This window comes from Rattus norvegicus, chromosome 2 (assembly GCF_036323735.1).
Source record: "Rattus norvegicus strain BN/NHsdMcwi chromosome 2, GRCr8, whole genome shotgun sequence".
Taxonomy (NCBI): Eukaryota; Metazoa; Chordata; class Mammalia; order Rodentia; family Muridae; genus Rattus; species Rattus norvegicus.
Genome location: NC_086020.1, coordinates 173580242 through 173589161, shown reverse-complemented (window position 1 = coordinate 173589161; position 8920 = coordinate 173580242). Strand labels below are relative to the sequence as shown.

The 8920-nt window shown below is 42.8% G+C and overlaps 1 pseudogene; it reads left to right on the top strand.

Moving 5' to 3' along the window:
• Positions 1-1253: 1253 nt before the first annotated feature.
• On the top strand, positions 1254-8622 carry LOC108350051 (60S ribosomal protein L7a-like; annotated as a pseudogene).
• Positions 8623-8920: the final 298 nt, after the last annotated feature.

Below are 8920 nucleotides of genomic sequence, written 5' to 3'. Positions count from 1 at the left end.
CTGACTCTTGATTTTCTACCCCCTTCATCCCTTCTGTTAGGTTGAAACAGAACATCATTGTGTTTCTTTGAATTTTTAAATGTTGCTGTTTGATATTTGAATACAATTTAAAATAATTAAATTATTAAATAATTAAAATTAAATCAAGAGACACTACATACTTTTTATTACATCATTTACTAACTTGTGTATGTGGGTGTGTATGTGTGAGCATGCTATGATGTGTGTGGAAGTCAGAAAGGGGTTTGATCTCTCCTTCCACTATATGAGTTCCAAGGATAAATCTCAGCCATTAGGTTTGATGGTACGAGCTTTCACTGAGTCATCCTTTTTGCCCGTATATATCCCTGTAATGTGCATGTCTTATTTTATAATTTTTGCTAATTACACATTAATCTCTTTTTAAAAATTTTTTTATTATTGTGGTGTGTGTGAGTTGGGCACACACATGTCACAGTACAGGTGTGGAGGTCAGAGGACAACTTTCTGGAGTCAGTTCTCTCTTTCAACAATGGGTTGTAGGGATCAGACTCGGGTCAGGAATCTTCACGCCCTGTGCCTTTACTGGGTGAGTGACCTCACTGGCCTTGTTTATTTTTTGTTTTGTTCTTTTTTAGACGGTGGAAATGTTATATAAATCTGATCCATTTCCCAGTTCAAAACGGGTTGTAAAGAAGTGAGGTAACTCACCACATCAAAAGGGCATTTGGCCCAAGAACTGTTACAAGTACACAGAGCAGGAGATCACAGCCCCATATGGCTGGCCATCAGAAGCTGTCAGTGACCATCATCAAAGCCGACTTGGTTACAAGTACAGGGGAAATTGTCAAAAACCAGCTTAAACACAGTCATGAGGCACTTGAAGCAAACTGAAAGGTAACATTTGTTAAGTGTGTGCCTCATGAACTGACGAAAAAAAATGTTGCTTTTTTTTAAACTGTCATTTGCATTTATCCTATGGGATAAGAAACAATTTCTTCATTGGCTTCTGATGTGCCATGAAGAGCAGATTGTATATCATGACCTGCAATGACCAGCTCAGTCGTTGGACTGAGAAGCAGTTCCAAAGCATTTCCTAAAACCAAACTTGGTCAAAAAGTAACAGTCGCTGTTTGGTGGTGTGGTTTGAATGAGAAGTGTCTCTCACAGGTACATGTACTTGGACACTTGTTTCCAGGTGGGAAGTTATAGAACATTCAGGAGGTGCAGTCGTGTGGGAGGAAGTAGTCAGTATAAGAAGACTCCGAAGGTTTAAGACCTTGCCCCATTTCCGGTTTTCTCGCCCCACTTCCGGTTTTCTCGCCCTGTTTCCCCCGAGTATGGCCATAATGATCTTCACCTCCCTGCTCCTGCTGCCTCCTGCCATGTCTTCCCTGCCGTGGCGGACCCTTATCCCCCTGAAATTGTAAGCCAAAATAAATGCTTTTGTCTCTAAGTTTCTTTTTGGTTATGGTATTTATCATAGCAACGGCAACGTCAACAACTGACAAAGGCAGTCTGTGTTGCCTTAACCCACTACGGCTTTCTGAATCCTTGCATTTCTGAATCGTTTCAACTGAAATGTATGCTCAGAAGATTGATGAGACACACTGAAAATTGCAGCATCTGCAGTCCTCACCGGTCAGTAAAAAGGGTCCAATTCTTCTCCAGGATAATGCCTGACCCCGTGAGAATAAACGATGCTTCAGAAGTTGGTTGGCCGGTACTGAGAAATTTTATTCACTACACAAACCTGACCTTCTAGGTGACTAATATGCCTTCAAGTAGCTCACCTTTTCACAGAGACAATGCTTCCACAACCATCGGGATGCAGAAATGCAATGTGGGAACTGACTCAATCTTGAAGCACAGATTTTTACTCTACAAGATAAACTTAATTATCTGCCAAAAATGTGTTGATTGTAATGGTTCCTATTTTGATTAATAAGGATGAGTTTGGGGTGAGTTATACTGATTTAAAATCCATTGTCTAATAATTCAATTCCTTTTCACTGAACTAATAAGTTTATTATCATTTATCACTCTGTTGTAAGGATGGGATTCCTTTTATTTGTTATATGTATGAACTCATGGATTTCTGAGTCTTCTTGGAAGCAGGATCTTGCTGTGTTGTCTAGGGTGGTCATGAGCTCCAGGGCTTAACTTAAGTGATACCTGTGCCTTGTCACATATATGCAACTACTGTGCCTGGTTTTTCATCTCATTTTGGTTTTTGGTGTTAAAAAACACATTTTAATGTTTAAGTTTATCCAGTAGGAACCCCTTCAAGATGGCTCCTGCTTCTTCTTGGTAGGTGTCTTAGTTTCTTTTCCTGTTGCTATGATAAAAATACCCTAACAAAAGCAACTTTATAGGAGAAAGGTTTAGGTTATCCTAGTGGGGAAGTCAAAGCTCAGCAGCTGGTCACCTTATACCCACTCGCTGTCAGAGGAACAGAGCAATGAATGCATGCTGCTGGTGCCGAGCTTGCTTGCTCACTCACATATAGTGTAGGATCTTCTGCGCATGCAATACCTCAGAACAGCAGACCTTCCCACCTCAACTGATATAATCGAAACAATCTTCACAGGCACACTTAGGAGCTAGCTCCCAGATAACTCCGATTTTGTCACGTTGACAATTAACGTTGACCACCACAGCACATTTCTGTTATTCTGGATACTTCCTAATTTTTTGGATCAGAAATATTTAGATTTAATACTTCGAGTTTATCTTTGCTCTTCCCAAGTGCCTACCCAAAGACATCCATTTCCCTAACAAACCCTAAGTATTTTTTAGTGGTGGGCATTATTTAGAAACCAAACTCTGGAGACCTAAGTTCCTCATTGTCACTGTGTACTAGAGAAAAACATTATATTGTGTTTTTAGTTTTCTTAATGGATTGTAGCAAATGCATGTGTGCATATATACACATACTTATAACTATTTTTCAAGTCTGTCTACACATGCATGAAAACTTGAGTTGATATTTAATCCCTATAATTCTTAGCACCTTGGGCTTCTTTCTAGTGTTCCTTCCTTCCATTTTGGTAAATACTTTCTCCAGTGTATTTGCTTATTCACTCATTGATTTATTTGTTCAATGTATCCAATCCCTGCACACAGTGTGTTAAAGTTATGGCTTTATTGCTGTGAAGAGACACCATGACCACAGCAACTCTTATAAAGGAAAACATTTAATTGGGGCTGGCTTACAGTTTAAAGGTTTAATCCCTATTGTCATGGCAGGAAACAGGCAGACATGGTGCTGGATCCACAGGCAGCACGAATTGACAGTGATTTGACATGGGCCATACTTGAGATTCTGAAACCTCAAAGCCCACCCCTTACCGACACACTTCTTCCAACAAGGCCACAACTTCTAATAGTACCACTTCCTATGGACCTATGGGGGTCATCTTTATTCAAACCACCACACAGGGTATGCCCCGTGCCTTGCCAGCTCCCTTTGTGTCAACAGCGGTATTTTTTCTTTTTGTTGATATGTCTCTGCATGGGTCCTCTACCCTTTACTTCATGGTATCCTCACATTCTTGGATGCCACCAGGCATGTGGACACTGCTCTTGAAAGAAGGAACTGTTGATATTTCACATGGTTCCTTTTCCATTATGTAGAAAACTTGTGTATACTGCAGAAGGTTTAACAACCCTGTTCCCCATCATTAACTTCCAGGTGTGTTCCCAGCTCCGGTGACAATGAAAATTACTCCTACATATTTCCGAATTCTGTCTTGGTACTGAAAATGTGATCCTTGGACCAGCATCCTCAGTGACATCTGGGAACTTGTTAGAAATTCAAAAGGTAGGCTCACCCCAAACTTAGAGAACCAGAAACTACATTTTAACAAGATCTCAGGTGATTTCTGGATGCACTAAAGTTTGAGAACCAAGGATGGGTTTTCTGTAGAAAAGCATTTCCCAAGAGAAACTCTCCCATGTCTGGAGGCACATACAAAAATGTTCACATTCGAGACACTGAACCTTCGAAATGCAGATTTGCTCATGATTGGAAATCATTAACTTGAAGCACTGCTGCAAAGTGGAGCTGGCAGCCACTGGTATGCAGTCAACTGAGAGGGAACAAGTCAAGAAGATCATTTGGATCCCTCAAGGCCTCATTGCCTGTGGCCAGTTACCTAGACGGGTGTCAATACATTTTTTTAAAAAATAGATAACCTGGTTTCTGTAGCATTTCAATTGTATGAAATTGAAGGAACCTAAGAAGACAGAGTTGGACTTGATTTACAAATTAGGCTGAAGAATGCCAGCAGAGGTGACCCAGTAGAGGTCTGTGAATGGATTGACCAAGTGCCAAGAGGTTGACACTTTGAGCCTTTTTGACAAGTACCTGGAGTTAGAGGATGACCAAAGGCTCCAGCTCTTCCCCTTTAATGTTGGATAACTTTGCCCATTTGCCTAGTGTGCCTGTGGTGAGAAAAAAATAGGGAATTACTGCTGTTAGCAAAGGGAAAACTTTGACATATATACACTTGTATGTATGTGTATGTACATGTATACACAAGCACAGTTTATGTACATGTACATATATGTACATATATATATATAAGCACACAATACATATATATGAATACTTTTAAGTTTAAGCACACATAAATTTGCAAACATAGGAATTATTTTTTCTTTTTAGAAATGTTTCTTGTAATCCAGGCTGGCCTCAGACTTGCTATGCAGCTGACAATGACCTAGGACTTCCTGATCGTACCTCTACTTCCCAGGTACTGGCAAGACAGCTGAGAGTTTAAGGACAACCTGGTTTTCATAATAAATTTAAGACCATCCAGGGTGGGCTACAGTGACACTAACACGAAAAAGCATTCTGCTTTAAATTTTATGTATAGACACCTTGTAGAATTCTGTATTATATGGTGTCATCTGAATGCATCCTTCAGTCTTGTATATAGACACACCTTGTAGAATTCTGCATTATATGTGTTATCCTTTGAATGTATCCTTTAAAATGGTTTGGTCTAGGTGGTAGCTCAATGGTAGTGATTGTCTGGTATATGTGAAGCTCTGACTTTGGTTGCCAGTGGCTTCACTATGATGAGTAGACTTGTTTTAAGAGTCGAGTCCTCTTTTGTGTGCGCTCTTGCATTAGTTGTTGGTTGCTGGTACAAAAGCAACTTAAAAAGTAGTCTGGTCTGAGTGTTAAATGTTCTTCGTGGGCTTCTTTGTTTGAATACTTGGGCTTCAGCTGACAGCACTATTTTAGAGGGCTGTGAATCCTTTAGGAAGCGGAACCCTGGAGGAGGAAGTGGGTCAGTGGGCCTTATGGTTGTATTGTAAACTGGCCCCACCTCCTGTGCTTGGCTTCATGGCCTTAGGCGCTGTGCTGGCTAATCTATTGTCAACTTGAAAAAGCTAGAGTTATCTGAGAAGAGGGAACCTCAAATGAGAAAACACCTCCATAAGGTCCAGCTGCAGGGCATTTTCTTAATTAGTGACTGATCAGGGAGGGCCCAGCCCAGTTTGGGGGGTGCCATTCGGTCCTGGGTTCTACAAGAAAGTAGGCTGAAGAAGCCATGGGGAGCAAGCCAGTAGGCAGCACTCTTATAAGGCTTCTGCATCAGCTCCTGCCTCCAGGTTCCTGCCTGATTTCTGTTCCCGTCCTGACTTCTTTGGATAATGAAGAGTGGTGTGGAAGGGTAAGCAAGATAAACCCTCTCCTTCCCAACTTGCTGTTTGGCCATGTTGTTCATCACAGCAATAGAAACTCTCACTATGACAAGTTGGTACCAGGAGTGGGGTATTGCTGTGACAGGCGTGTTTTGGGGAGGATTCTGGAAGGACTTTGGAACTTTGGGCTAGAAAAGCCATTGAGTGTTCAATGCTTGGTGAGCTTTTGTAGGAGGTTGGAAGATAGGACTGTTGTGGGCAATATGGACTGTGGATACCTGACTTGTGAAGTTTCGGAGAAAAGTTTAAAGACTCTACGGGGACCATTTGTTATTTTGAATTAAGGCTCTGTGGTTCTGGTTAGCTGCGGCTGAAGCATCAGCTGTGACTAACAAGATAGATACCAGAACTACTAAAGTGAAACCTTTGCTTTGCTTGGATACTCAGTGCTAGTCAGTTGGAGGTGAGAAATTAGTAGTGATTAAGAAGGGACCAGCATCACTGAGGTGTAAATTTTCTTGGAAGTGTTTCCTCAGAGTCAGCACATAGAAGTTGCATTCCAGAGAAAACCAAGTTTGTACCTTGTGCTTGCAGCTGAACTTGGTAGTGTAAAAGTCACTCAGGTGGTACTGATTAGGACGAGTGACAGGGTCATAGAGAGCAGCTGAGGCTTAGCACTGTGAGAAGCCAGCAGAGGCCATTTGTGAAGGTACAGCCTCTGGGACAGCTGGAGACCCAGGATTGTAGGAGTCGAGGCTTGGCACCACGAAGGGAAGCTATGAAAAGCTATTAGTGAGAGTGCAGCCCAGTTGCAGCAGATGCCAGTACCATGGGATGACCACCAGGGACAGCAGCAGCAGTGGGATAGAGCATGCCGGAGCATAAGAGACAAGCTGTGTGTGCTACAGAGGACAGAGCCAGAGAAGTGACCTGAGCCCTTTGGAGGAGCCCAGGAAGTTTGGTTTCGCTTTGATTTGATTATGACTGCACCCTGGTTCCTCTCTCTTGCGGTATAAAAGTATTTAATTTGATAATTTTACTGGAGCCCACGGTTGAGAGACTTTGAGTTTTAAAAGATTATAGGTTTTTTAAAAAGAGAGTGGCTACTTTAAAGGGACTGAAATTTTAATATGTTTAAATTTAAGTCTAGTACTTTTAACGTTACTTGTATTTTCAACGGGAGATCTTTGGGACAAGTAAGAATGGAAATGACGGGGTTGGGGATTTAGCTCAGTGGTAGAGCGCTTGCCTAGGAAGCGCAAGGCCCTGGGTTCGATCCCCAGCTCCGAAAAAAAGAACCAAAAAAAAAAAAAAGAATGGAAATGACATAGTCAATAAGACAAATCGGCTCTCTCTCCTCCAGCTGAGCAAGATGCCCATAAGAAAGAAGGCCAAGGGGAAGAAGGTGATCCCGTCCCCTGCCATCGTCAAGAAACAGGCGGCCAAGAAGGTGGTCAATCCTTTGAGAAAAGGCCCAAGAACTTTGGCATTGGGCAGGACACCCAACCCAAAAGAGATCTCACGCACTTTGTCAAATGGCCCCACTACATCAGGCTGCAGCGGCGAAGAGCCATCCTCTATAAGCGGCTCATAGTACCTCCTGCCATTAACCAGTTCACCCAGGCCCTGGACAGGCAAACAGTGACTCAGCTGCTTAAGCTTGCCCACAAGTACAGGCCAGAGACAAAGCAGGAGAAGAAGCAAAGGCTCCTGGCCCATACTGAGAAGAAAGCTGCGTGCAAAGGGGACGTCCCAACTGAGAGACAGCCTGTCCTCCAAGCAGCGGTCAACACAGTCACCACCTTGGTGGAGAACAAGAAGGCTCAGCTGGTGGTGATTGCCCATGATGTAGACCCTACTGAGCTGGTGGTTTTCCTGCCTGCCCTTTGTCAAAAGATGGGGGTGCCCCACTGCATCATCAAGGGAAAGGCCAGGCTGGAGCGCCTGGTCCACAGGAAGATGTGCACCACTGTTGCCTTCACACAGGTGAACTCGGAAGACAAGGGTGCTCTGGCTAAGCTGGTGGAAGCTATTAGAATCAATTATAATGACAGATATGATGAGATCTGCAACATTCTGAGTCCTAAGTCTGTGGCTCTCATTGCCAAGCTGGAAAAGGCAAAGGCCAAAGGGCGCTCCACTAAACTGGGTTAATGTACACTAAGTTTTCTGTACATAAATATAATTACAAAATAAAAAAAGACAAATCAGCAACCCACAGATTGGGAAAAAAATCTTCATCAACCCCACATCTGATAGAGGACTAAGATCCAAAATATATAAAGAACTCAAGAAGCTAACCACCAAAAAAAAAAAAAAATCTAAACTACCCAATCAAAAAAAAAATGGAATAAGAACTAAAGTCTTCACAACAGAGGAATCCTGAATGGCAGAGAAGCACCTAAAGAAATGTTCAAAATCCTTAGTGATCAGAGAAATGCAAATCCGAACAACCCTGAGTTTCTACCTTATACTAGTCAGAATGGCTAAGATCAAAACTTCAGGTGACAACACATGTTGGTGAGAATGTGGAAAAAGAGGAACACTCCTCCATTGCTGGTGGGATTGCAAACTGATACAACCACTCTGGAAATCGATTTGGAGGTTCCTAAGAAAATTGGAAATACACCTACCTAAAGACCCAGAAATACCACTCTTGGGAATATATCCAAACGATGCCCCACCATGCCACAGGGGCACGGGTTCCACTATGTTCATAGCAGCCTTATTTGTGATAGCCAGAAGCTGGAAACAACCCAGATGTCCCAGGTAGAAGAATGGATACAGAAAACGTGGTTCATTTACACAGTGGAATACTACTCAGCTATTAAGAATGAGGACATCCTGAGTTTTGCAGGCAAATGGATGGAACTAGAAAATATCATCCTGAGTGAGGTTACTCAGACCCAAAAGGACATGCACACTATACTCCCACTAATTAGTTGATATTAGTCCTCCCCCAAAGTACAGAATACCCAAGATACAGTCCACAGAACTCAAAAAGGTCAACAAACTGAAGGGCCCAAGTGAGGACGCCTCAGTCCCACTTGGGAGGGAGAAGAAAGCAACCACAAGGGGGAGGGAGAGAGGGAGGGAGTGGGGAAGGAAAGAAGTAGGGGTGGGGGTGGGAGAACATGATATGGTATTGGGTGGGAGAAAGGACTGAAGCCCTGAGGGCTGGCAGAAAGAATGGAAACAGGTGACCTCAGGAGGTAGGAGTGGGGGGACCCTCCAGAATGTACTAGAGACCTGGGAAGTGAGAGACTCTCAGGACTCAAAGGGG